Source organism: Elephas maximus, chromosome 26 (genome assembly GCF_024166365.1).
Source record: "Elephas maximus indicus isolate mEleMax1 chromosome 26, mEleMax1 primary haplotype, whole genome shotgun sequence".
Taxonomy (NCBI): domain Eukaryota; kingdom Metazoa; phylum Chordata; class Mammalia; order Proboscidea; family Elephantidae; genus Elephas; species Elephas maximus.
The window spans coordinates 16,126,762-16,153,325 of NC_064844.1; the positions used below are offsets into that span (position 1 = coordinate 16,126,762).

A 26,564-nucleotide genomic window follows, 5' to 3' on the forward strand; every position below is an offset into this window, starting at 1 on the left:
GAAAGCTGGTGTTCTTGCCTCTGTATGCCACATTGTCTCTGCCTTCCTGGCTTAATGTTGGGTGACGTCTTTCAATGACAGCCACCAACCCCAACTTTACAAAGACCCCAAATATCGCCCCTCAAACCATGCCTTTTTAAAGCCCTTGTTATGTCATGGGAAGAATTGTTTTACTTATCTTTTGCAAAAATCTTCTAATTTTTGTGAATGGAGTAGATTCAGAAGATTCCGAGGCCAGCCTGAACCTTGCCCCTGTCTGAAAACTACAAGTCTTGGCGTTTCTGGGCACATCGGTGCAGCCTTTCCCTCGGCTCAGGGCTCCTACTCTTTCCAGGATGGGGTCAGAAAAGGTGGGATGTCTTATTCCCCCCACCCCCTGCCTCTATACCTGTCCTGGCACTGGCCCCAGGTGCACACCAACCCTTTGCCTCCTGCCCTCTTTTCCCTTCCTGTGGGCAGAAGCCACCCCACACTGCAGGTAGCATACAGGCAGCCGATGGACCATCATCTGTTGCTTCCTCAGGTACCCCTCTGCTGTCTGTGTTTAAAACTCTAACTCTCCTCATGAAACCAACTCACAACACCACCAGTTGGTGACTGATGTTCCTTCCCTTCGTGACAGGGAAGACTGGACAGCTTGAAAGATCCCTGGGGTCCAGAAAGGTCAGTTTTTGTTGTCAGCTCCGACTCAGAAAATAAACGTTGCGGTCCGGCGCCATATTCACTATCGTTGGTAGACTAGAGTCCATTGTTGCAGCCAACCTAGGGGCTCTTCTTCCAGCGCTGTATCGATAATGTTCTGCTGTGACTTAGACTTTTCATTGGCTGCTTTTCAGAAGTAGATCACCAGGCCCTTCTTCCCAGACTGTCTTAGTCTGAAAGCTCCACTGAAGCCTGTCCATCATGGATGATCCTGGTGGCATTTGAAATACCGGTGGGATAGCTTCCAGCATCATGGTAACATGCAACAAACATAGTACAACAGACTGATAGATGGGTGGTGGAGAAAGGCCATTACTAGAACTTTGTTCTTCTGGAGGTCTTTAGACTTACTAAAAAGAAAAATACTCATATCCCTGGCACCAAACTTGGCTGGTCCTAGGCCCCTCTGTGTGAAACAGTTCATGAATGGGTTTCAGTGAATGGGAGGGCCCAGGGGAGCCCAGGGCCATGTATGCTGGAGCAAAGACAGAGAGAGACAGAGGGGAAGAAGAAGAAACTGGGAGAGGGAGACTGTGCGTGTGCGTGTGTGTGTGTACGCTTGTGTGTGTATCTGATGGAGGCTGCTGAAAGAGAAGGGTGGTACCACGGACACTCTGCGTGCTCCCTAGCTGGCTGAGAACTCTGCAATGCTGTTCCCTTGCCTTCCCTCCCTTCCTTCTAGCACTGTCATCCAGGGCCCTGGCTTTCCACTTCCTATTCCTGCCCCAGGATCCTTCCACCTGTTGGCTTCTATTATCCTTTTTTTTAACAAAAATTAGTTAAAACTGGTTAAGAGAAGTCAGACATTTAATTTTGGTAGACTGAAATTCAGCCGTGTAAACAAACGACTGTAAGGTAACTATGGTGAACTGTAACTCATGCAGTTCCTACATCAAAGATATCAAGTTCAAGGGCCGGAAATGGCTGCAAAGAATTTAATTGATGCCTTTTGACACCACTTTCACTGGTTTGTGCAAGCGAATGGGCAACCCACAGGTCTACACTTGTTGGCTTTCAGTGTTGCTTTTTCAGCAGTGATGGCCAGGCCTCCCCAGGGAAGGGGTAAGGAGTAATTGTTTCCAGTCTCCCCTGCTCCACGGCAGGGCTTGGAGGGCATGGTCGGCGGTCTTTTCCCCTAAGAAAATATTGGAAGCAGCCTAAATGTCCCTCAATAAATATGGTAGAGTATTATGCATCCTTAAAAAAGAAACAGGAGGCTCTTTGTGTGCTAAGACAGAAGGAACTCCAATATGTATTAAGTGAAAAAGGTAAAAATTTACTCCTTCTTTTAAGTTCCCATGGTGTCCGAAGCATGGCTGAGGACATAGTAGGTATTCATCACACTTGTTGACTGACAGCATTGCCAAGAGGGCCTTCTGTTGAGAAATATTAGTCCCTATATATTCAGTCCCGAAATACAAGGCCAGGCACTTTTGAGGATGGGAACATTTTTAAGGAGTGGGGTAATTTTTTTTTAAAAGAAGGAAAAAAAAAATCCAGCAAAATACCTATTCCTGTATATAAGTCAACGCGACTAGCCTTTACTTACTCAATCTATCTATTGATAGTTATATTAAAAATTTTTTAAAATAGGTAATACATTCATGTGTCCAAGAAACCCAAAAGTATGAAAAGGCATGCCATAAAAAGTCTCGCTCCTGTACCTGTCTCCCAGACACCCTGTTTTTCTCCCTACATGCAATTGCTTTTGCTTCATTCCTTGTGTATCCTCCGGGATCCCTAACACAGTGGTTAAGACCTCGGCTGCTAACCAAAAGGTCAGCAGTCTGAAACCACCAGCCACTCCTTGGAAACCCTATGGGGCAGCTCAACTCTGTCCTATAGGCTTGCTATGAGTCTGGAATCCCTAGGCGGTAGAAATTGTTAATATTTTCAGCTGCTAACTGAAACATTGGAGGTTTGAGTCCACCCAGAGGCACCTCGGAGAAAAGGCTTGGTGATCTACTTCTGAAAAATCAACCACTGAAAACCCAGTGGAGCACAGCTCTATTCTGACACACATGGGGTTCGCCATGAATCAGAGTTAGCTCCACAGGAAGTGGTGTATCTTCTTGGTTCTACTTCACATGTAAACAAGAAAATGTGAAAATATATTCATTTTTCCCCTTTTAACTAAGTGGGAGCACACTACATGTGTACTCTTCTGCACTTTGTCTTTTCCACTTAATATATATTGGAGATCTTTCTGCCCTGGCACATAAAAAAAAAAAAAAAGCCCCTTAATTCTAAGGATGCATAATACTCCACCATATTTATTAGGGAATATTCAGGCTCCTCCCAATATTTGCTATTTCAAACAGTGCTGCTGTGAATAACCTTGAAAATGACATTTTGCACATATGAGACATTAACTGTGCATTTCCTAGAAATGAGATTTCTAACTCAGACTTCAAGAATGTAAATTTTGATGGAATGTCACCAAATTGCCTCCTTCAGAGGTTGAACAATTTACACTTTCAATCAGCAACATATGCTAGTGCTGGCTTTCTCCCACTATTGCCAACATGGTATGTTATCAAGTTTTCGATAGTCTGATAGGTAAAAACAGCATTGCAGTATATTCTCAAGTTTATAAGTTGGAATATCTTTTCATAAGTTTAAAAACAATCTTTTTTTTTTGTGTGTGTGTGTTTCTGTGACCTTTTTTCTGTTGTCCATTTTTCTTTTGTGGTATTTGGTTTTTTTTATTGATTTTTAGCAGCTCTTTATATATGAGGAAAATAAACTTTGTGTGGACAAATTTTGCAAATACTTTTCCCAATCTGTTGTTTGGCTTCTTACTTTGTTTATGGTGGTTTGCCATGTTGAAATTATTTGTTTTTAGATAAAACAAAGATGTTTTATTTTATGGTTTTGGGGTTTCATGTAATAATTTGAAAGGCTGTATCCATTCCAAGGAAACCCTGGTGGCGTAGTGGGTAAGTGCTACGGCTGCTAACCAAAAGGTTGGCGGTTCAAATCCACCAGGCGCTCCTTGGAAACTCTATAGCGCAGTTCTACTCTGTCCTATAGGGTCGCTATAAGTTGGAATTGACTCGATGGCAACGGGTTTTATATCCATTCCAAAGTTATAAAATCATTTGCCCAAGGTTTCTCCTAGTACTTTTATGATTTCATCTTATAAACTTAAATCTTTGACATTCATCCTGATGTGAGGTACGGATCCAACTTTGTTTCCAGACGTCTCTTCAGTTGTCCCAATATTATATGTTGAATAGCTCATCTTTTCTTCACTGACTGGAAATGCCACCTTTATCAAATACTGGTATTATATTTTCATATATATTTGGATTTATTTCTGTACTCTTTATTTCATAACACTGAATGATATCACACTCTTAATTATTGAAGGGTTATAATATATTTTAACATCTAGTATGGCGGGTCCCTTATTATTCTTCTTTTTCAATTTCCTGGCTAATCTTGCCAGTTAATTTTTCTATATGAAATTTAGACTCATGTGTGAAGTTAAAAAAATTCTCATTTTTATTGGGAACATATTTAAAGTTATAAATTAACTCAGTGAGAATTCATATCTTCATGATGTTGTGTTTTCCTACCCAGTAATACTGCTTTTCTTTCTGTTTGTTCAAGTCTCTTCTGTGTCTACCAGGAGCATCTTAAAGTTCTCTCATACAAATCTTGTACATTTCTTGTTACATTTTATGGCAGACTGCTGGTCGTCTCCCCACATCCCAATATTCATTCTCCCTTTCTTCCTTAGTAAGAACACTGCTTTTTTTTTTTTTTTAAGCCATGCAGCTAAAAAACTACAATTCACAGCCTCCATTAGAGCTAGGTGTGGTTATGTGTGGTTATGTGTGGTTATAAGTTCTAGCCAATAAGACATGTGGAAGTCTCCTTAGAAGGAAAAGCCTTACCCCCTTTCTTCTTTCTTTTCTCTATGCTGCTACCTGGACATGGATTTAATGCCTGGAGTTCTATCAGCCATCTCAGACCATACAGACAAGGAGTAAGCCCCAGGAAAGCAGCCTTGGTGGCACAACAGTTAAGCACTCAGCTGCAACTGAAAGATGGGCAGTTCAAACCCACCCATCAGCTCTGCAGGAGAAAGACCTTGTGTTCTGCTAAACCCCATGGGGTGATACTACTCCGTAGCATGGAGTAGCTATGAGTCGGAATCCACTCAACGGAACCTAACAGCAATGACAAGCCCTACGATGGTTGCTGGGCTGTCCACTTCCAATCAACTTTTACATAAAAAAGAAAGAAACTTGTGTCTTATTTGAATCTACCAAACTGTAACTGAATCTACTTCTAAATAATCCAAGCTCTTATTTTATATTTTTAGGTCCTATTTTAAAGGGGGTCTTTTCTTCCATTGTATCTTCTATCTGATTAAATTTGTATATGTTAGCTCTTGATTTCTGCTTATCATTTCCTACCCTGTCATGATACCGAATTCTATTTATTTTTGTAAAGGTGTTTTCTAGTTAATTCTCTTGGGTTTTTTTAAATCATCTGAAAGTAAGTGATAATTTTACCTCCTCCTTTGCTATATTTAGTTTGGCTGCTAACCAAAATGTCGGCAGTTGGAATCCACCAGCCGTTCTTTGGAAACCCCGTGGGGTAATTCTACTCTGCCCTAGAGGATTGCTATGAGTCAGAATTGACTCGATGGCAATGGATTTTTTTATTGTTCGCAATATTTATATTTCTAATTTATTTCTCTTGTCTAATTGTGTTGACCAGAACCTCAGGAACCATGCTAAATAGTAATGGTGATAAGAACCTTCTTTGGTAATTTCTGGTTTTAGGCAGGGCCACTCCCAGCATCTCCCCATCAGGCAGAATGCCTTTATTAAAGCCCCGTCACTTGGCACCAGGGTTGATGGCTACCTTATTGTGTTCTGTGCTAGATGAGAACTCATGAGTACTTCCATGGAACCTTACTTCCTGTCCTGGCTGCTGGAGGGCCACATGAGATATGAGTTATGGGGAAGAGGACAAAGAGGAGGACATTCAGTGTTCCTCTAGTCCCGTGTTTCTCAAGCGCAGCACTATTGACATTTGGGTCCAGATAATTCTTTGTTGTGGGAGTTGTCCTGTGCATTATAGGATGTTTAGCAGCTCCCCTGGTCTCTGCCCACTAGATGCCAGTAGCACCCCCTCCCCAAGTTGTGATAACCGAAAATATTTCCAGACATTGCCAAATGTCCCTAAGGGCCTCCACTGGACAACCACTGCTCTAATCTAATCTTAAGCAGCCATCGGGCTCCAAGAAGATCTGGGCCAGATCATTAAGCCAAACAGGGATTTGGGGCAATGCTCTGGCTACAAGGAAGGGTGTATTCATCTGGACTGTCCTCTGTTATTTATCTGTTGGAGACAGGAATCCTGCCCACACCGACCCCATTAATACTTGGCATCATCAATGGATCTGTTTAAATGTATGAGGAAACTGAAACTCAGAAAAGGTAACTAACTTGCCCGACGTCACCCGGCTGATAAAAGGCTGTGGTGCCTGTGACCACCTTTCAGATAAAATGTAAGACATGGAATTTGAAAATCTCTGATGACTGAACCCTAATTTCCTTAGCACTGGCTCCTGGGAAAAGAAGACTTTGTGGTGAGAAGGGAATACAGAGGCCAAGAGGTCCCAGGCACTGACAGAGAAGGACTGATTTACAGCTGAGATGGTACAACCAATGCTCCCTGGGGTAGAGCAGAGCTCTTCCAGAAAATCAAAAGACGTCAAGAAAGAACATTCCCTAAACGAGTTTTTTTTTTTTTTTTTTAATTCTATAAAATCTATTTGAGGAAAAAAATGTAAGACCTAGTAGTTAATTTTAGGGGGAAAAAGAAAACGCTAGCCTTCTAACGCCAACTGTGCTAATTACTGGGGTGGAAAGAGGGGAAAGGATCTCTGCAGAGAAATGGCCTAATATTAGGGAAGAACCAAAAAAAAAAAAAAAAATTTTTTTTTTTTTTTTTTATGTGTAAAGAAGGTCTTACCATCAGGGTCATCTCTTATAGATGAGGTGTGATCAGTGGCAGGTCAGGTTATATTTTTGCTTTTAATAAACTATAATAAATCACACTTTTAATATGACAAGGAACCAACTGTTGATATCTCTAGCAATGTGTTCAGAACAATTGAGATACATATTTTGGCTTCAAAGAATCTTCTTCACTGCCCCCCCCCCACCCCGCCACCAGGATGGCTACCTATGCGTCTAATTCTGTGTATAAATATTTTTGTATAAGAAGTTGTCAGTGCCCACATGTTGTGATATGAGATGCTAGGTGAGTCCCCCAACTTCTCTCTTCTTTCTGTCCAGATAGAAAGAGAGGCAGTTCTGAATCTGAATCCTTACTCTGCTACGTACTAGCTGGGTGATATTGGGCTGGTCTAAAATCTCTTTCAGACTCAGCTTCCTTATATTAAAATGGGGATATTACTGTGATTGAATGATGTAACCTATGTGAAAGTTACCCCAGAAATGCTGCTCTCACCTTCAGGGAGCTAAAACGCTCATCTTATAAAATACACACCCTCCTTGAGGGCTAGGTGCTAAATTCCTGACAATGTTCCTGCAGTTGATAGATACTCATTGTCATAAAAAAAAAAAAAAACCATAGGAGCAGATTAATCAGTAAACACGGTATGCATTGGTTTACAGTAAGCAAGGTATGCACGGGCTTAATTGTGCTTACTTACTAATCTGTAGTGCACAATTTCACCATTGTGCACTTCAGGTTCATAAGTAAGCACAATGAAGCCTGTGTGTACCTTGCTTACTGGGTAATCCATTCTTGCATATTGACCTTCTATTGTGTATAAACCATCAGGACAGACATGGTGGAATGAAAAGTATAAAGCATAGGCAACTGTACCATGTGTGAGAAAGTGACACCAAACCAAACCAAACCCAGCTGGCTGCCACAGAGTCCATTCTGACTCATAGCGACCCTACAGAACAGAACAGAACTGCCCCATACGGTTTCCAAGGCTGTAACCATTACAGAAGCAGACTGCCACATCTTTCTCCCGCCAAGCATGGTGGGTTCGAACCCCTGACCTTTCAGTTAGCAGCCAAGTGCTTAACTACTATGCTACCAGGGCTCCTTCAGGAAGTGACAAGTGATATTTAAATGGGACAGAAAAGAGGAGAGGAGATCAGAGCCAGGGCAGGGGAGGGGAGGGAGAGGAGAAGAGGGGAAAAAAAAGAGAGGAACTTCCAGCTTGGGACTGGAGGAATGACTCCGTGCAGGGGAATATAAAGTGCCCCAGGTAAGAAAGCAATGAGGGGCATGGGTGGGGCCACACAGGATTCAGGTGTGGGATTCTAGCCTTTTCACAAACTTCTCAGGACCTGGGATCTCCACCCTGGGAGAGTGCCCATCTGCAGACTCCTGAGTCCTGCTGTTGCTTGCAGCATTCATCTGTAGGCAGCTCTGTGGTGCTCTACTGCCCCTCACCACAACTGCCTGGGCTGTAGGATCATCATCTCCACCTTATAAAGAACTTGGGGATGGGGATAAGCAAAGGCTAGTGAGGTACTGGGACCTGAACTTCAGATGTTCAGAGTCCTGTGTTTCTTACCCTGCCACTCAGCTGCCTCACCTGAAAAAAATTTTTTCCCATACGTAAAATTGTATTTTCCCAACTTGAAGGTAGACTCCCCAAAAATAAGGGCCAGAAAAGTCCCCCTCCATAAACTATACGGCATTTAGCAAAGAGTTGGCATACAAGGTCCTTATCACATCAGAAAAAAATTTGAAAACAATTTTTTTTTTTGCTTGATTAGAAACTCATCATGGAGGAAGGACCCAAATGCCCCTGTATCCTCACCCAAGACTCATTTCGTATTGCCACAGGGGTGACTTTCAGTCCCTCTCGATCTCCTGGCTTGCCAATCCCACAGAGCCCAGGCCTGAGTGCCACACCAACCACAGCAAACTCCTCCAGTAATGTGGAGATGAGAGATTAGAAACATTACTTCACCAATGCCAAGTATTTGGATCATCAGAGAGCAGGCCCTCGAGGGAGGTTATGAAGAAACTCTGCTTGTTTTTTGGACAAAAAGCAGAGACTCGTGAATGACCGGTTTATCAGACTGGAATACAGCTTCTGACAGATGTTACCATATGCCTTCGTAAATTTAACAATACACTCAAAATCCCCTCTCAACACTGTGGCAAACGTCAGTCCCTGGCTGGCGTCTTCCTTCCCAGCATCCTCTGGGGCAGCCAACTCCTATCCCTCGCGGGAACACCACGCCTCCAAAGTACACCCAAGGCCAAACAGAAAGAAGCCTAGGAAAGTAAATCTATGGCTTCTCCATCAAAAAGAAAAGCATAAATTTCTTCAAAGCCCAAGATAAATGACTTTTTAATTATCCACAGCAGTGCCAATAACTGAGGGTCAATGGCACTATTTCATTCGGAGTCAATCTGCAGGGAAAATCTTTTTCTACACCCTTTGATAGGAAAAGCTCAATCATTTAGCAACAAAAATGATAACTATCATTTTTTCAAGGGCTTTTATATGCCCGGCTCAGTGGTAAGTGTTTTACATGTACTATCTCACTCAATCCCACAAATACCCTACAAGTCTGGTAGGACTTTCATTCCCTTGATTTTAAAGATGAGAAAAAGGGATCTGAGGGGTTATTTAATTTACCCAGGACACAGGTGCTGAAAATGACAGATGCCGAATTTCACGCTCTTAACCACTTTGCTGTATTGCTTGAGGGGAAAATAAATATCGTATCCACACTCGCATCATGTTGTTTGCTGTCATGGTGGTGGTTGTTTTAGACCCATGGCAACATGGTTATAGGGTATAACTGATGAGCTAGATGACGCTGTTTTGGCCAAGCAGACGACTCCTTGTGTGAAGAGGTCAGACTTGTAGTCACTACCCTGCCAGCTGGAAATCTGAGGTGGGAAAGTACATTCCCGTTTACAGCCAAAATAAATCACCTAGGATGGTCCCTGGGCATTAAGACTCAGAATCACTGCAAAGTAACGTAACTCATCGCATGATTATTCAATTATTTTTTATCAAAAGTAACGAAAGCATATTCTTATCCTTAATGTTCATATACCCTGACCCCACTGACGGGAACCAGGCACGGAGCTGTGTCCCCAGCAGGCGGAATGGGCTGCTCTGACCGCTGTGGCACTCAGACCTGGTCCCTACTTCCCCTTCAGACCATCAATCAATGCACACTTCGAAATGGCTATTTGGGGTTCAGCGTAGAGACTGGGGCCAAGGACAGAGGGGGCCTCAAGCAAGTCACTTCTTTGGGCTTTACTGTTCTCAATCACTTAGGAACAAAAATAATACAAGGAAAGACAGCTGGAGGGGTTAATCCCCAAGGGCCCTCCAGTCTAAGATCCTGGGAGGCAGAGGCAGGTGGAGCCCATGAAGTGTGAGCTTGCAATCCTGGCTGTCACATACAACATGTTTCCCTTTAAACTTTACAGCAAGCCTTTGCCAGCAGGCATTTGTATACAAAACATAAATTATACCATGCTCAAAAAAAAAAAAAAAAAAATTTTTTTTTTCCTCCTCCTGCCTGCCTCTTTCAGTGGCACCCCATGAACCTGCCCCCCTAGTGGGGTGGGAGGCCCTTTGTGATCAGCACCATCCTGGCCACCTAACTAACCTCATACCTCACCATCACCTCACAATGCAAACCTAGGGTCTGTGGGCCTTCCCGTGGTTTCCACATGTGTGTGGCAGTCCCCTACCTCAGTGTCCCAGCACTGGCCCCACTATGCGTGTCTGTCTTCCACATGGACCATTCCATGAGGGCAGGACCTTGGAATTCCCACAGTGCCTGCTGCATCCTAGCCTCTCAATTAAAAACAAAAAACAGTTGTGGTTGGGTCTATTTGGACTCATGGTGACCCTATGTGTCTCCAAGTAGAACTGCACTCTGGAGGGTTCTCAATGGCTGATTTTTGGAATTAGATTGCCATACCTTTCTTCTGAGGTGCCTCATGGTTTGGGTGGACTCAAACCTCTAACCTTTTGGTTGGTGGGTGAGCGCATTAACAGTCTCACCACCCAGGGACTCCACACCTGTTATTAGGTGGATGAAGGAATGCATGAGTAAAGAACTGAATTTGTGGATCGTGGCTCCAGGCAGTCAGATGACCCAAACAAAGACTTCCAGATAACATTATTAAAAATGGAGGCCAAACACCATCAGAGGAAGCTGAATCTGACATTCTCTTGTGCCCTCCAATCCATTCACACCATTATACTCAAAGAGCCTCTAAACAATCAGGAATCCTCTGCTTAAAGCCCAGTAGCTTCCATGGCAGTCAGAGTGGAACCCAAGCTTCTTACTGTGGTTCCAGAGGCCTGCCTTCCTCTTCCCTTGGTTTGGTGCCGTTTTCTCCCTCCATCTGGCCACACATGTTCTGATAGTTCCTCAAGCTCCTTCCTGCCTTGGGGCTTTGCCACACTGCTGTTCCCTGTCCCCGGAGAGCAGAGGCCTTCTTGTCACTCATTCTCTGCCTCTTTCCTGCATTCTCAAAGAGAACCTTCTTGGCCATCCTGTAAAGAACAACTCACCCTGCCCTCCCCCGGCCCTCACTTCAATCCTAGTCACAGCAGCTTGGTCATTTCTTTCCCAATAATGGCCACAATTGACAATTATTTTGCTTGTTTGTTTTCTTATGTATTATTGGTTTCCCTCACCAAAAGCTCCATGAGAATGGAATGTGTCTTTGTGTTCCCAGCTGGGTGCCCAGAGCCCTGAAAACTGCCTAGTACTTAAGGCCTGTTGGCTGTCTGGATGGGTTAATGGGCAGGGCCTGTATTACTGAGTCTGTTTTAACAACCGTCTAGTGAATGGCAGGATTACAACAACTAATACATGCCTTGCCTACTTAGCGCTAAACAAACAACAGACTAGCTGCTGTCTAGTCAACCAACTCATAGTAACCCTACTGTGCTCCATAGGGTTTTTAACAGCTGATTTTTTGGAAGTAGATCACCAGGTCTTTCTCTCAAAGCACCTCTGGGTGGACTCCGATCCACCAACGATTTAGCAGTAGAGCACGTTAACTGGTTTTACCACCCGGGGATTCCGCTATGTAATAATTCCATAATATTTACTCAGTTTCTACTCAGAGTCAGGTTTTTGCTAGGCCTGAAGACACCGAAGAACGTTCAAGGAGAGGCCTGGAGGGAGAGAGAAACATAAGGCCAGGACATTCCGCCGCTAAGTGCTACGCAGAGGGACACACGGGCTGTTATCCCGCCTTTTTTGGGGCCTGGCGACTTGTGGCTCCAAGTCTAACCAGCGTTCCATCAGCACAGCTGAAGGACCAAGAGTAACCTTTATGGGGGTGCGGCTGCAGGCTGGCGGCCGTGGACTCTAGAACCCTCCGCTGGGCCCAGCATTGCAGGACAGAAAGCCAGATCACTGCTCTTCAAGCGCTTTTGTCTGGATGAGAAGCTGCCAGAACTAGTAAGTGTAGGTCTTCCATGTCCAGCCACACCAGGAGCCACGTGCTAGGAGAGTGGTCAGCCCTACTCAGGTCAGCCCAGCCAGATAAAGTGCTGAGGGAACACAAATGTAGCTCTCCACAAGTTGAGGGGGGATGTAGGGGAAGCACGTCTTCCTGCAAAGTGGGGGTCACCCAAGTTACTTGGCTCTCAGAGGCCTCGTGCAAGGCCAGGCGACTAAAAATGGAGTGACCTCTGAAGGGAAAGAAAACAGATTTTATTATTCTGAAAAACGAAGTCTTACATTTGGATTTGTTTAATTTGGCCATGGAAGGTATTTGCTTTAAGAACGTGTGGTGCTTTTCAGCTGATCAGAAATGTTGTGTGTGTGCGCGCAGGCGTGTGCGTGCGTGTATATGCCGATAAGCAACTGCAATGCGTTGATGCCCACGTGTGTTGATGGGCTTAGGCCTATATGCTGATGGGCCGGTAGGCACGTTTAAGTTCACGGGGACGAGGCAGGAGGGTGCCATCTCGTTGGGCTTACAAAACAAAGACAATGAGAGCTAAAGACAGCCTCCACGGCTCCAATGATGAGCGTTCATTGAGCACCTACTATGTACCAGGGAGGTCCGGGTTTTGAGTCTGAGGTGCCTCAGAGACATCTGGACATGCTGTGTAGGCAGACAGATACGGAGTCTGAGCTGGAGAAATAATGATGGGTAAGATTTTCTGAAAAGAGGGTACGGTGTGAGTTGAGAACAGCTCTGTGAGGAAGCCCAAGGTTTAATGGCCAGGTAAAGAGAGAGGCCCCAGTCAAGGAGACTTGAGATGGAGCACCCAGAGAGGCAACTCAGGAGACTGTAGGGTTCCAGAAGCCCAAGGAAGAGGAAGAATCTTAACCACAGGGCCTGACCAAACCCGTTGCCCTCGAGTCGATTCTGACTCATAGCAACCCTCGCGTCAAATGCCGCTAAGGAATCAAGTTTGGTGACTCGGCAGCTCCACAAATCTTTTTATTTCTGTTAAAAACTGAGGTGCCGGGAGTTCAAGTAACTTGCCCTTATTTATTTACATTTTCTCTTTATGCTTTGAGACTCTAATTTAGGAATAATAATGACTAATAGTAGTAGTTGTTGTTATACTTTTTGAGAAAAGGCCTTCCAGACTAATATAGGCACCACGTACCACAGTCGGCTCAGTGAAAACTTTAGTAAAGAAAAGAACTGTCAACCTCAAAGCTGCCAGTGGGAAAGAGGGAGGAGGCTTCCGGAATTCCACTCAGGCAACAACTTTGCAAGTGACAGCGGGAGACTGTTCATTCCCTGACTTTGCTAGCAATTGCCGCAGAATTTATCCTCACTCACTCTAGTGCAGGCTGTTTGACCACACATGTGGATGTTGTTGTTATTAGGTGCCACTGAGTCTATTCCAACTTGTAGCGACCCTATAGTACAGAGTACAACTGCCCCATAGGGTTTTCTAGGCTGTAATCTTCACAGGAGCAGATCTCCAGGTCTTTCTCCTGTGACCGCTGGGTGGGTCTGAACCTCCAAGCATTAGGTTAGCAGCAAAGCACTTAACTGTTGCACCACCAAACTAAAAAAACCAAACCCATTCCCATCGAGTCGATTCTGACTCATAGCGACCCTATAGGACAGAGTAGAACTGCCCGATAGAGTTTCCAAGGAGTGGCTGGTAAATTCGAAGTGCTGACCTTTTGGTTAAAAGCCATAGCACTTAATCGCTGTGCCACCAGGGCTCCATGGCACCACCAGGCCTCCTTAAATATGGATATTAGGAAATTTATTTTCAATGGAGAGAGGTACTTCTAAAAGGGTAAACCATCTCTGCCTTGGGGGGAGAGAGAGACACAGCTTTTTAGAACACTCCTTCAATGATAATCCAAGTCGTGGACGCGTGCTGAGAGCAGTGTGGGCACACGGAGCTTTGAGGGCTGTGAGGGCTGTGTGTGCGTGCATAGCACAGCAGCCCCTGGGACTTAGTGTGTATGGTTTCGGCCATTCTTTAGCTACCTGATGGTCCATGACAAGCAGCAATTTCTAGCTGTGTAGAGCATATATTTTAATTTGATGGCTAATAAGGCCAGTGTGTGGCGCACGTCACCTGCCAGCGAATGAGCCTGACCAGTGACAAGGTGACAAGGTCTATGAAAGGGAAAGTTCTCCGAAAGAAAGCAAATGCTTCGACCAGATTAAACACAGGATGTTGAATTTGTTGGTGATTCTGATCTATGACAAATAAATCTTCCAAATATTCTATTTTGAAATAAAGAAATCATAATTTGTGAATTTATTTTAGCAAGGGCTATGGCAGAAACGGAAACTTTCGTGAAAACTGGAAAGGTGGTTAACGTGGGCTGTGAGGATGTACCAGGCCATTCGTAACTCTCAACTCTCTCTATACTATATATTAATCATGTTATACCAAAACCCAAACCCACTGCCGCTGAGTTGATTCCGACTCATAGCAACCCTGTAGGACAGAGTAGAACTGCCCCGTAGAGTTTCCAAGGAGCGCCTGGCGGATTCGAACTGTGGACCTTTTGGTTAGCTGCTGTAGCACCTAACCACTACACCACCAGGGTTTCCAATCATACTATACGCTTATTAAATGTATATAATAAGGTATATATAATGCATAATTAAAAAAACCCGTAAGAAATTATATAGCACCACTAATATGTAGACAAAGACGAGGAAGAGAGGCCTGGTGATCTACTTCTAAAAAAGCGGCCAGCGAAAACCTTTTGGATCACAATGGTCCAGTCCCACTGTGCATGAGGACAGCTAACAACAACAACAATCTATATGTCCTAGATCTTTTAACCGATTCTCCAGAGCCCCCAAATCCAAGTCTCTGGTTGATCTTTAATTAAAAATGAGATTGATAAGCTAACAAAAATGTCCTTATTGAGAAGAAGTCAGGGCTAAATAACCACATACCTGAAGACTTTCTGGACTGGAAAATTGGGTGATCCCAAAGTGAGACCACCAGAGAACGACCTAGCAGTCAGTATTTATAGAGTGTTTTCTGGCACATGGCACTGGAGCAGGGACTGTGGGCCTGGGGAGAATATAGGTGGTGTACCAGTTCTCAGGAGCTCCTTCAGTACAGCACACCTTTCCCATCCAGTCTAGACACAGTGGAACGTGTGATCACGAGCTTGCTCTGTGGGGTTCATATCTTAGCTCCTCATCCCAGCCCTTGCTGCATGTTTCTGGGCAAGGTATTCACGCTCTTTAAGTCTCAGTTTTGTCATCTCTGAAATGGGAATGAAAATAGTACCCACTTCGGAGAGTGGTTGGGAGGCTTTAATGACATCATCCCACGAGGCCCACCAGTAAATGTTCACCAAATGCTATCATTTAGCATGGTGTCGCTGTGGTTTTCTCCTTGTTCACATGTAGAGGGCAGAAGCCAAGGCTTAGAATTCGGTCTCCTGCAAGTCATCTCACTAAGGCCAGGGCACATGGAAGGTGCTCAATAAATATTTGTCCATAGTCAAATTCCAGTGGAACCCAGACTTTCTGGAGCCATGGAGGCTGGATGAACCCTTGAAACTATTGCCCTGAGATAATTTTTAAACCTTAAACCAAAAATATCCCCTGAAGTCTTCTTAAAACCAAACAGCAGTTTAGCTTACCTGGTGAAGAATGTCTACTTGGAGCACTGTGCTCTTTTAAGAACTATCTATACAGGATCAGACTGACAACAGCAACTCGAAAGATTAGATATGAATCTTAGGGTGGTTTTATGTTAAGGCAGGAGGAACACCTTGGAAAAGGAGGGTGAGAATGGTTGCACAACTTGAAGAATGTAATCAATGTCAGTGAATTGTACATGTAGAAACTGTTGAAATGGTGTATGTCCTGCTGTGTATATTCTTGACAACAACAAAAATAAAATAAATTACTTAAATTTGTTGATAGATGGAAAAGGAACAAGGGAACAGACCAGAGTTGATCCTTTCCTAAATATTTATAGCCAAGAGGTTGGTGGTTCGAACTCATCCAGAGGTGACTTGGAAGACAGGCCTGGCGATCTGCTTGCAAAAGGTCACAGCTTGAAAACCCTACTCTGCACACAAAGGGTTGCCACGAGCCGGAATAGACTTGATGGCAACTAGCAACAATAACAACAAATATTCAGAGCATTTTCATTCCTCAACACTATACTGTTTATTTATTGTTACATCAGTTGATTGTCTCTCTTGCCCCCTCTGAAATGTAAGCTCCATGAAGGCAGGAAATTTGTTTCCTTGGTGCCAAGAACGGTGTACACAATAGTGGCTCAATATTTGAATGCATGCCTTAATGATTTTTCTATGAAAACGAAAGAACAATGAGACAAGAATTTTTCAGAAGTAGATAGCCAGGCTTTTCTTCCTAGGTGCCTCTGGGTGAACTCCGCCAACCTTGTGGTTAGCAGCTGAGCTTGTTAACCTCTTCCCTGGGAGCTCCTGAGCTGCCCTCTTGGCTGTCCCACCAGGATTCCTGCCAGCCTCTGCTTCTCACTGAGGCCACCCAGGAAGCGCCCCTGCCTGTCGCTCACCCAGCTCCAGCCAACTCACCTGCAGGGCCCAGGGCAGAGCTTCTCAGATTGGCAGTTGCTCAGTAGATGTTGCAAGACTCTCTGGAATTGCTGCCATTCGGATTTATGATTTTAATTGTTTTATAGTTTATACTTGTGCCCTGCAGTGATTTTCCATGAAGATGGAAAACGTATGTTTCAGAAAAGAGCAGGTACGGTTGTGGGTATATATCTTAACAGCTCATCTCTGGCAGTAAAAACTGTTTGACAGTCATCAACAGATGAGGAAATTAGCATTTGCTTAATTAACCTCCATTAGGGACTGTTAGCATGTGAAATCAGTGATTTTTTTTCAGGCGAGTGGGATGATAAACTTTGGTTTTATATACGGTTATGGCTTCAAGAGTAAGTGTCGCTGTTTGCGTATTAGCATAAATCATTAGGTCGGTAAAAATAAATTTCAAAATTGGGATGAAGACAGGAACACCAAGCATAATATAATAAATCACTTACAATTTTACTTCTATTGATTTCAGGTACTGTGTATTCTATATATATATATACATATTAATTACATAAATATAAATACATGTATATAAATAATTTTACTAAGTGTTATATATATTAGTCAGTCTATATACTTTAATACATATATGCTTTATTGTGTGCATACCTATGTGCATGTATATACACGTACATATAGACATACATACGCATGTATATATGTATGTATATATACACATATATATACGTGTGTGTGTGTGCGTACATATCAAACTGGTTGCTGTTGAGTCGATTCTGATATATATCAGAGTAGAACTGTGCTTCACAGGGTTTCCAAATTTCTTTTTCAGAAGATCACCAGGCTTTTCTTCTGAGGTGTCTCTGGATGGATTTGAACCTGTAAACTTTCAGTTAGCAGCTGAGCGTGTTAACTCTTTATACCACCTAGGGATTCCTCTATCTATCTATAGGTATGTATATAAATGTGGGGCCCTGGTGGTGCAGTGGTTAAGCTCTTGGCTGCTAATTGAAAGCTCAGCAGTTCAAACTCACTAGTCACTCTGCGGAAGAAAGATGTGGCATTCTGCTTCCATAAAGATTACAGCCTTGGAAACCCTATCAGGCAGTTCTGCTGTGTCCTATAAGGTCGCTGAGCCAGAATCTGACTTGACAGTAATGGGTTGCAACACCTAACTCCCAACTGCTCTCTCTCTCTCTATAGTATATATTAATCATATAATATACTTCATTGCGTATGTATACTTTATTACATCATGTGTAATGTGTGTACTTTATTACTTATATGTACTTTATGACACATAATAAAGTACATAGTATAACATATGTGAGAGAGAGACTGAGAGTTATATGTTGCCTGGCACCTTCTCACACCACATGTTAAATACCATGAGCTGACCAGGCTGTGGTTTCCCATGGTCATGTCTAAGAGTCCTGGCTGTGTCCAGCCTCCCTGGTCCCCAACTGTTCATCCATTGATTTTCTAGCTTGCCTGTCGTATCTGTGAGATATCCCATCTCCTTCCAGTGAATTCCCTTCCTGTGTTACCCAGAGCTGTGCTTACTATTAAGAACCTGACCACACTACCCAGTCCCAGACCAGTCTAAAAATGCCTTGTTCCCCAGTGGTTGCAGGTTCTCCGTGATGAGAGCCACTCCCTCTCAAAGGCTGACTGACTTGGAACCTTCTCAGTGCCAGGTCAGCGTATTTGGAGAGTGGAAAGGCTCTGCAGGCTGTCATATGCTCACCACAAGCACCTGTTGACCACCTACTATGTGCACCGCACTAGTTGGGTACAGATGCCAGTACTATGTAAGTCTTTGGCACGACCAGTGTTGCTAAATGCTTCAGGCTTCCATGCTCTAGGAGACAGCTGGGGCACATATTAGCCACCCAGTGTATGTTTTCAAGACCCACAAATACCCGGAAGCTGAGACATTAGCATCAGATGCTGGTCAAGGGCTCTTTTTATTTATTTTTTTTTTTTAAATAGTCTCTACAGCTGTTTCTGCTCCAAGTTCAAAATAAGAGAAAACATTAAGCACGTTATTAAAACCTGGAGGAATCATTCTGGGGCACTCTATTAAAAGGATTCTAAGAATCCAGGGTTTTAGTGATAGGCGAAGGAAATAGCCATGATGAATTGTTTGAGGGCAAGGGTCAACGATTTGGAACTGAACAAACCCGGAAGCTAAATGAATCGAAACTCAAGCAGCAGAGCTAACGGGGAAGGCCCAGTTTTGGAGGCTTTCTGGACCCTCAAGCCTTTCTCTTTCTGCACCATGGCCCTCAGCTCCTAGGGCTAAGGATCTGACATCAAGGAGGCTTAGATAGCACACGTGGAATGATTTTCGGAGCTCAACAACAGCCCTCATATTACAAAGGAGCTCATCTAAGCTAAGTCTGCTCATGCTGGCCCTTAAGAAAGCTGCCAGTCAGTGGATTGCATCCTCAGTATCCTTGGCCATTCCTCATCACACCCTGCCTTTCCTCAATGGTGTCCACTTTCCCTGTCCCAGGTGCCTGCTTTCCTGCTCTCACCCCACCCACTCACAGCAAAGATTGTGATTCCAGTATTTCTCCTCTGGTGGGAATGTTGGGGCCCTGGTGGCACAGTACATAAGAAACTTGGCTGCTAACCAAAAGGTCAGAGGTTTGAATCTACCAGCCTTTCCTTGGAAACCCTAAGGGGCAGTTCTATTCTGTCTTGTAGGGTTGCTATGCGTCAGAACCAACTCGTGGCACACAACAACAACTGACTGAAGGAGTACCTGGGTGGTGGGAAGAGTTAAGTGCTCAGCTGCTGACCAAAAGATTGGTTTTTTGAATTCACCAAGAGGCACGTTGGAAGATGGGCTTGGCAATCTACTTTTGAAAATCAGCCACTAAACACCCTGTGGAGCACAGTTGTATTCTGACATACATGGGGTTTGCCATGAATCAGAATTGACTTCATGGCAACTGGTTTAACTGACTAAAAGGTTGAATAAACAAATGAGGGCTGAAGAGGAGACCCAGAGAGATCTTTGTGGGTTTGAAGGGGTCGGCTTCCAAGAGAGTAGGTACCTTGGGGTACTTATTAAAGGAAGATTCATTAAGTAATTTTTTTTTTTTCTGGAAACTTACTGTTGCCTGTGCCACAGCTTGGATGCCAAGGTCATAAAACAACACTGCCTAAACCCACTTTACAAGAACCAACCTGTTGGGTTATTAGTAGTACCCTGGCTTGGCAGTGCCAACCCTGCTGCTTATATCTGGCGAGATGTTTGCACAGATTAACTTGCTTTAAATCATTTTATGCAGGTACTTCACTTCGACGCAATGAAGACATGTACAGCTTGATTTTGATTCACACTCCATTTTGTTATGGTTGCAATCATGTATAGAAAGGACTTTGATTTTCATGCTTATTTAGAATGAATTAAAATCCTAGTGTGAATTAAGAACAACTCACTGTCATATCCTGAAAATTTGTTTTCCTCAGAGGGTCCTCACTTATGTGTCTACCAAATGTCCCTTTTCTGTTCATGTTTTTTATGTCCATATTTTATTGGCATGTGAAAATTTAAGAGAAGGGAATTATTCAAAGACATGGAAAAGTGGAAAAATTCCATCAGTCAGTTGTGCTTAGACAGATAAAGCCAATGGGTAATTCATTTCCCTCCTGATAATATATAACCATATCCATATCTCTGCCCCCTTTTTTAAGCCTTGCGTGGTAACAGCCAAACTCTGATACAGTATATGATTTCAGAAAAGAGTTCTCTTTTCCAGATAAATTCATTTCCATAAATATAAATTTTATTTGAAACCTAAAATGTCTAAAAAAATTCACTGATATGTTCACTTATCATCTGGTCCCAAAGAACTTTCTAGAAGAGCAGAGCACATCAGAAACCAAACAATCTTCTTTATCAACGACATGAGCACCATGCCTATTTTTCCTTTCTGTCAGAATATAAACTTGCTCAGATGCAAATTCAACTTGAAGCTAAAAAAAATGAGAATAAGTCCAGGAGAGCCAAAATACAACCTTGAGTCTATCCCACCTGAATTTGGAGACCATCTCAAGAATAGATTTGATGCATTGAACACTAATGACTGAAGATGAGATGAGCTGTGGAATGACATCAGGACATGATACATAAAGAGAGCAAAAGATCATTAAAAAGACAGAAAAGAAAGAAAAGACCAAAATGGATGTCAGAAGAGACTCTAAAACTTGCTCTTGAACACAAAGTAGCTAATGGGAGAAATGATAAATTAAAAGAGCTGAACAGAAGATTTTAAATGGTGACTGCACAAGACAAAGTATTGTAATGAAATATACAAAGACCTGGAGTTATAAAAACAAAAGGGAAGAACACACTCAGCATTTCTCAAGCTGAAAGAACTGAAGAAAAAAGTCAAGCCTTGAGTTGCAATATTGAAGGATTCTATGGGGAAAATATTGAATGACGCAGGAAGCATAGAAAGAAGATGGAAAGAATACAAAGAGTCACTATACCCAAAGGAATTGGTCAAAATTCAACCATTTCAGGAGGTAGCATATGATCAAGAACCAATGGTACTGAAGGAAGAAGCCCAAGCTGCACTGAAGGCATTGGCGAAAAACAAGGGCCCAGGAATTAATGGAATGCCAATTGATGGTCACTATGAGTCAGAATTGACTTGATGGCAACGGGTTTGGTTTGGACATTACATAAATATATACCACCATCCTCTTCATTCTCCACACCGACTGCATAAAGATCTTTGCTAGGTGTAATGGAAGATCAGAGAGATATAAAACTTGTTCCCTGCCCTCAAAGAATTTGTAGTTTGTCAAACGTTAGATCAATGATGAAGTGTTGGGTATAATAAATATGTTCTCTTTGCTTTACCCGGAAGCCCTAACATAAATGCAGAGCCGTGGATTGGCATGGTCCGTTTTAACATAAATAAGTATCTCCCACTGGAAAGTGAACATAAAGTTATAGCGCAGTGCCAAGGGTACTAGTCAAATAAGGTTTCATAGAGAAGGAAAGACTTGACTAAATTAATGTGAGTTAATAGTAAACTATTTTTTAAAAGGAGATTCTCTTTAGGTAGTTGTTTATTCATATTCCTTATTATGTCTCAGGAGGCAACAAACAACATTAAAATTAGGAATAAGAATAGTGTCCATCTGTCAAAACTAACACCACTTCATTTAACAAGCAAATATTTAAAAACAACTACTCAAACTAGCATAAAAATTTTTTTTTTTTTATAGTTTGCTTGGTAAAAGTGCATGACAACTAACTAGCAGGTATGCCCTAGCTTTGCCTTGAGTTTTTTTTTTTCTCTATTCGTCAGCCATGTGATCTGTTATGTACCTAATAAACATTATTTTCTTCATTCATCTTTGGCAACGTGATTTCTTTGTGCTTGGAAAGGCATTACTCCCAGCAACACATAGGAGGGCCAAAGAAAGAATAAGGTGCAATATAACACTAAAAACATCACATTTGGATTTGGTCTATGTAATATAAGACAGTTTTCTTAAGGATTCTAAGAGTGACGAGGCCAAATAATTTATTCTCCCAACAATTGGTCTCCATTCACCTAAGTCAACAGAGAAAGAAGGTAAGTCAGGAATTGGAGGAGAAAATCAAACGTGTGTCTGATTGCCTCCATGAACAACTGCCTCCTTTGCCATGGGAACAGTAGAACTAGATGGTGCCTGGCTACCATTACTGAATGTTTTGATTTTACAATTTTATAGAAGAATACTAATCAAAAGGGGGAAAATGTGAAACAGAGTTTGAAATTAAAATTGGGATCCAGACTTTATGTAGCCATTGAGGCTGGATGAGCCCCCAGAAATATTATTGTGAGATAATCTTTAAACTTTAAAGCTATCCCCTGAAGTCTTCTTTGAACCAAAGAATAAAAAAAAAAAAAATTACATCTACTTTGTGCATTGTGCTCTTTTAAAGAATTATCTATGTGGAATCAAATTGACAGTGGCAACTCGAAAGGTTGGATGAGAAGCTTAGGTTGCATTGAGTTCAGTAAAATTGTGGAGGAATAATTTGAAAAAGAATAGTGACGATGGTAGCACAACTTGAAGAATATGATCAATGCCTCTGAATTGTACATGTAGAGATTGCTGGAATGGTCTATCTTTGCTGTGTATACTTTCACCAAAATAATAATTCTTTCCTTTTGTGTAGTGCTCTTGACTTCTCTCAAGTTCTTTTATCCTCATTATCTCACTGAACCTCATTTCAGCCTCACTACTTCTCAGTTTCTGCCTCACAATTGGAGGTGATAATTTAAGACATGAAAGTGTGTGATTTGCTTATCTTTTTACTCTGAGTTTTCTTTAAGCAGGGTATAGACCAAAAAAAAAAAAAAGGGCTCACAGTGTTTTCCTTTGTAAAGCTTTTCCTTTCCTTGTATTTGCACATTTTTATTTATTTATTTTTTTGCTAGTGAACTTTGAGTAAACTGTCTTCTTAAAAATTTAAACATACATTACAGAGACAGGTTTCAAAAACCATTGCCACTGGGCAGTAATACTGCCACAATGACCAATGGCAAGGTGGTGTGGTAAAGTTTTCTACAGTCTCTTCTCAAGCTTTACTACGGAGGACTGAACTCAATTTTATTTGAAAAATAATTTGGCTTTGCTAAGACTCTTCTAATGATAGTGGAGTCAAACACTTGTTGGCACAGTGTTAAAGCAAACCGACTTGTGTCAGCTAGAGCTAGGTTTCAACACTGCTCCACTACTGGGACCTTTTTGCTTCATGTTATATTCATAGCGGAAGCCCTGGTGGCATAGTGTTTAAGTGCTATGGCTACTAACCAAAAGGTCGGCAGTTGGAATCCAGCAGGTGCTCCTTGGAAACCCTGTGGTGCTGTTCTACTCTATAAGGGTCACTATAAGTTGGAATTCACTCAACGGTAATGGGTTTGGTATATTCATAGTGACCCTATAGGACAGGGCTGAACTGCCCCATACGATTTCCAAGGAGCGCCTGGTGGATTTGAACTGCCGACCTTTTGGTTAGCAGCTGTAGCTCTTAACCACTACGCCACCAGGGTTTCCATATCTTTAAGCCCCAGTTTATCTGTAAAATGGGAATAATCCTATCTACTTCACAAAACGTGTTCCTGAGGGTTAAATGACAGAAAGTGTGAACACTTATTGCCAGGCACAATTTATTATTAATTACATTATTTTTACTATCATTATCAATAATTGTTAAAAACCATTATTAGTAATTTTCAAAGTGAGGAGCTTCACATAGCAACCCAGACCTGAGCAAGGTCAGAGGGATGGGATTAGAGCTATTTGGGGCATCTTGCCACTAAGGTCAGTTTTAAAGAGGTCTAAATTTAAAACTTACTTACGGCCAGAATGGTGGTTACTTCTCCTGGGGGCAAGAATGGTGGTATTGATTGGAAGGGGCATGGGATGGCCTGCTGAAGCTGGAAATATTCTATAGCTTGAGCTGGGTGACATAGGTGTACACTCGTAAAAATTGTGTAACACTTAAGAACAGGGTACTTTTCTGTAGACCTATTATACCTCAATAAGTGGGGGGGAGAACGAATGAAAAAGAGGGAGAGAGGGAGGGAGGAAAGAAAAGTAAAAGAAAAAGCGGTGGCATAAATGATTTTCCCCTTGGCCTAATTTGCTGCTTCTTCTAAGTTACCCATAAACCCAGTTCAGGAGAGGCCCACTCAGTGAGTGAGCTGATTGGCCAGAAAGAACAGTGCTGTATGATTCTTGTACCCAGCTTGACCATCAACCCAGAATTTCCCATCAATCAGTTGGTCAACATTTTCTAGCTATCTCCTACAAGCCAGCACCATGATAAACCCATTGCCGTCGAGTCGATTCTGAGTCTCAGGATAAAAAAAAAGGTGCTGTAAATTCCTGTGGGTACCTCCAACACCTATAATCCTAAGGTGTTGTGCTGTAGAGCCTGGGCAGGTACTTGTACATACTCACCTGTGGGTGTCAAGGATGGGAAGTGAACACACTGGGAACCCTGGTTCAGAGAGAACAGAACCAGGAGACTTCTCTCATTGGGCAGGGTGGAGCCTGTCTAAGGGCATGGAGACGGTGCCTCCACAGACTAATCTCATGCCATAAAACGTTTAAGGCAGTCTGACCCTAAGAGGCCATAAACAACGCAATGTTTACTTTATAATGGGTGCACCGAGGTGGAAAACAAAAGTGTCTACCCATGTAGTCTTAATCCTTTTAACCCCGCAAACACCAAACCATTACTGGCATAAACCTCACCATAAAAGATGCTGAAAAGGTGGGGTGATGTTAGATCTAGTTGTGATGGTAAAATGACTTTGGGAAAAACCGTATTGTTTGAAACAAAATGTATCTGGTGAGAAATGGTATGCGTTTGGGAAGGGATCCAAGCAGTTCAAAAGGACTATGCGTTCTTAGACAAGGAATTCTAGAACTTTGACTGAGCTGGTTATTTTTTAATCGTCTTTCTGATCATGTAGCATGTCACATATTCATGTTAGACATACTCAAGGGCCATAATGTTAACTGACCTTAACACAATAAGAAGAGAGGATTGGATTTGGACCATCCCAGTTTTTACAGTATGAAAAGATTAAGTATCTTTCTTGACTTCATATTTACATTAAAAACAAAACCTTTGGTTTTGCAAACACGAGTGCTATCCTTTGAAAAAGACTTCAGTACAATCTGAGAAGTCAAACTGTAGAAACTTGTTGAGTAGAGAAAGGAAAGAAAATGACAAATGGAAGTCTCTCCTTCATGCCCCCCGCCATCTTCAAAAGGATTAAAAAAGCCTCCACCATCTTGACCTGATTTCTTCAGGGTCTGAAAAATCTGCAAATCTGGCTGGACTGCACACAAAGACCATGGGCAAATTTGCATAAACCTTCTAGCAAAAGCAAGGAACTTTTTAACTCACAGTCTCCCTAAATCCAATTGCTATCAAGTCTCCTCTGATTCATGGCAGCGCCACGTGTGTTGGACTAGAACTGTGCTCCACAGGGTTTTCAATGGCTGGTTTTTCAGACGTAGATCACCAGGCCTTTTTTTCTGAGGCACCTCTGGGTGAACTCAAACGTCCAACCTTTGGGTTAGCCATTTGCATCACCCAGGAACTTCCCCCAGTCTTTACAGTTACATACTCTGATACCTTTAGATCTAGAGCAGGGTTTTTCAACCTTGGCACTACTGATATTTTGGGCTGGATAATTCTTTGCTGTGGGGGCTGCCCTGTGCAGTGTAGGGTATTTAGCTGCATCCCTGGTCTGTATCTAAATGTAACACTGCCTAGTTTTGACAACCAAACACGTCTCCAGACATTGCCAAATGTCCCTTGGGGGCAAAATTGCCACCAGTTGAGAACCACTGTGCTAGAGGAAAATCAAGAACCACCTGGTCCCATCTCACTGAAGAGGTGAAGAAACTACCTCCAATGAGGCTGTTCTGAAGCCCAGATCGGTGTTCTCCCCACTGCACAGTGCTGCCGCTGAAGAACTGAATTGCATTTTCTACCTGATCTCCGTGCTGGGAAATTGAGTTTCCCAAGTCTATCGTCCAGAAAGACAACCCCTCCTGGAGCGTCATGAACAAAGGAGACTTGTGGCTTAAAAGGCAGAGCACAGCATTTCCTGAGTGGGGTCCATGTGGCCTCCCATCTGCAACTTCCCAGGGTACTCACGACCGAAAGCAGGAGGATCGAACAAATGCCCAGGGGACACTTTTAAAGACATATTGCAACTACAGACTTCAAAGGTTCTATCCAAATTCCAGCAACAGGAATTGAGAATCAAAAGGCCCAAATTGAGA

The 26,564-nt window shown here is 42.7% G+C and overlaps 1 protein-coding gene and 1 non-coding gene across 4 annotated transcripts in view; both read right to left on the reverse strand.

The window, feature by feature from the left end:
- Window positions 1–26,564, reverse strand: part of PRKCE (protein kinase C epsilon) — a 625,949-nt gene that overhangs the window by 44,959 nt on the left and 554,426 nt on the right. The window lies entirely within an intron of this gene.
- Window positions 1,570–1,701, reverse strand: LOC126068211 (small nucleolar RNA SNORA13). The gene has a single exon (XR_007515579.1). It is a non-coding gene; the product is annotated as a small nucleolar RNA SNORA13 (small nucleolar RNA).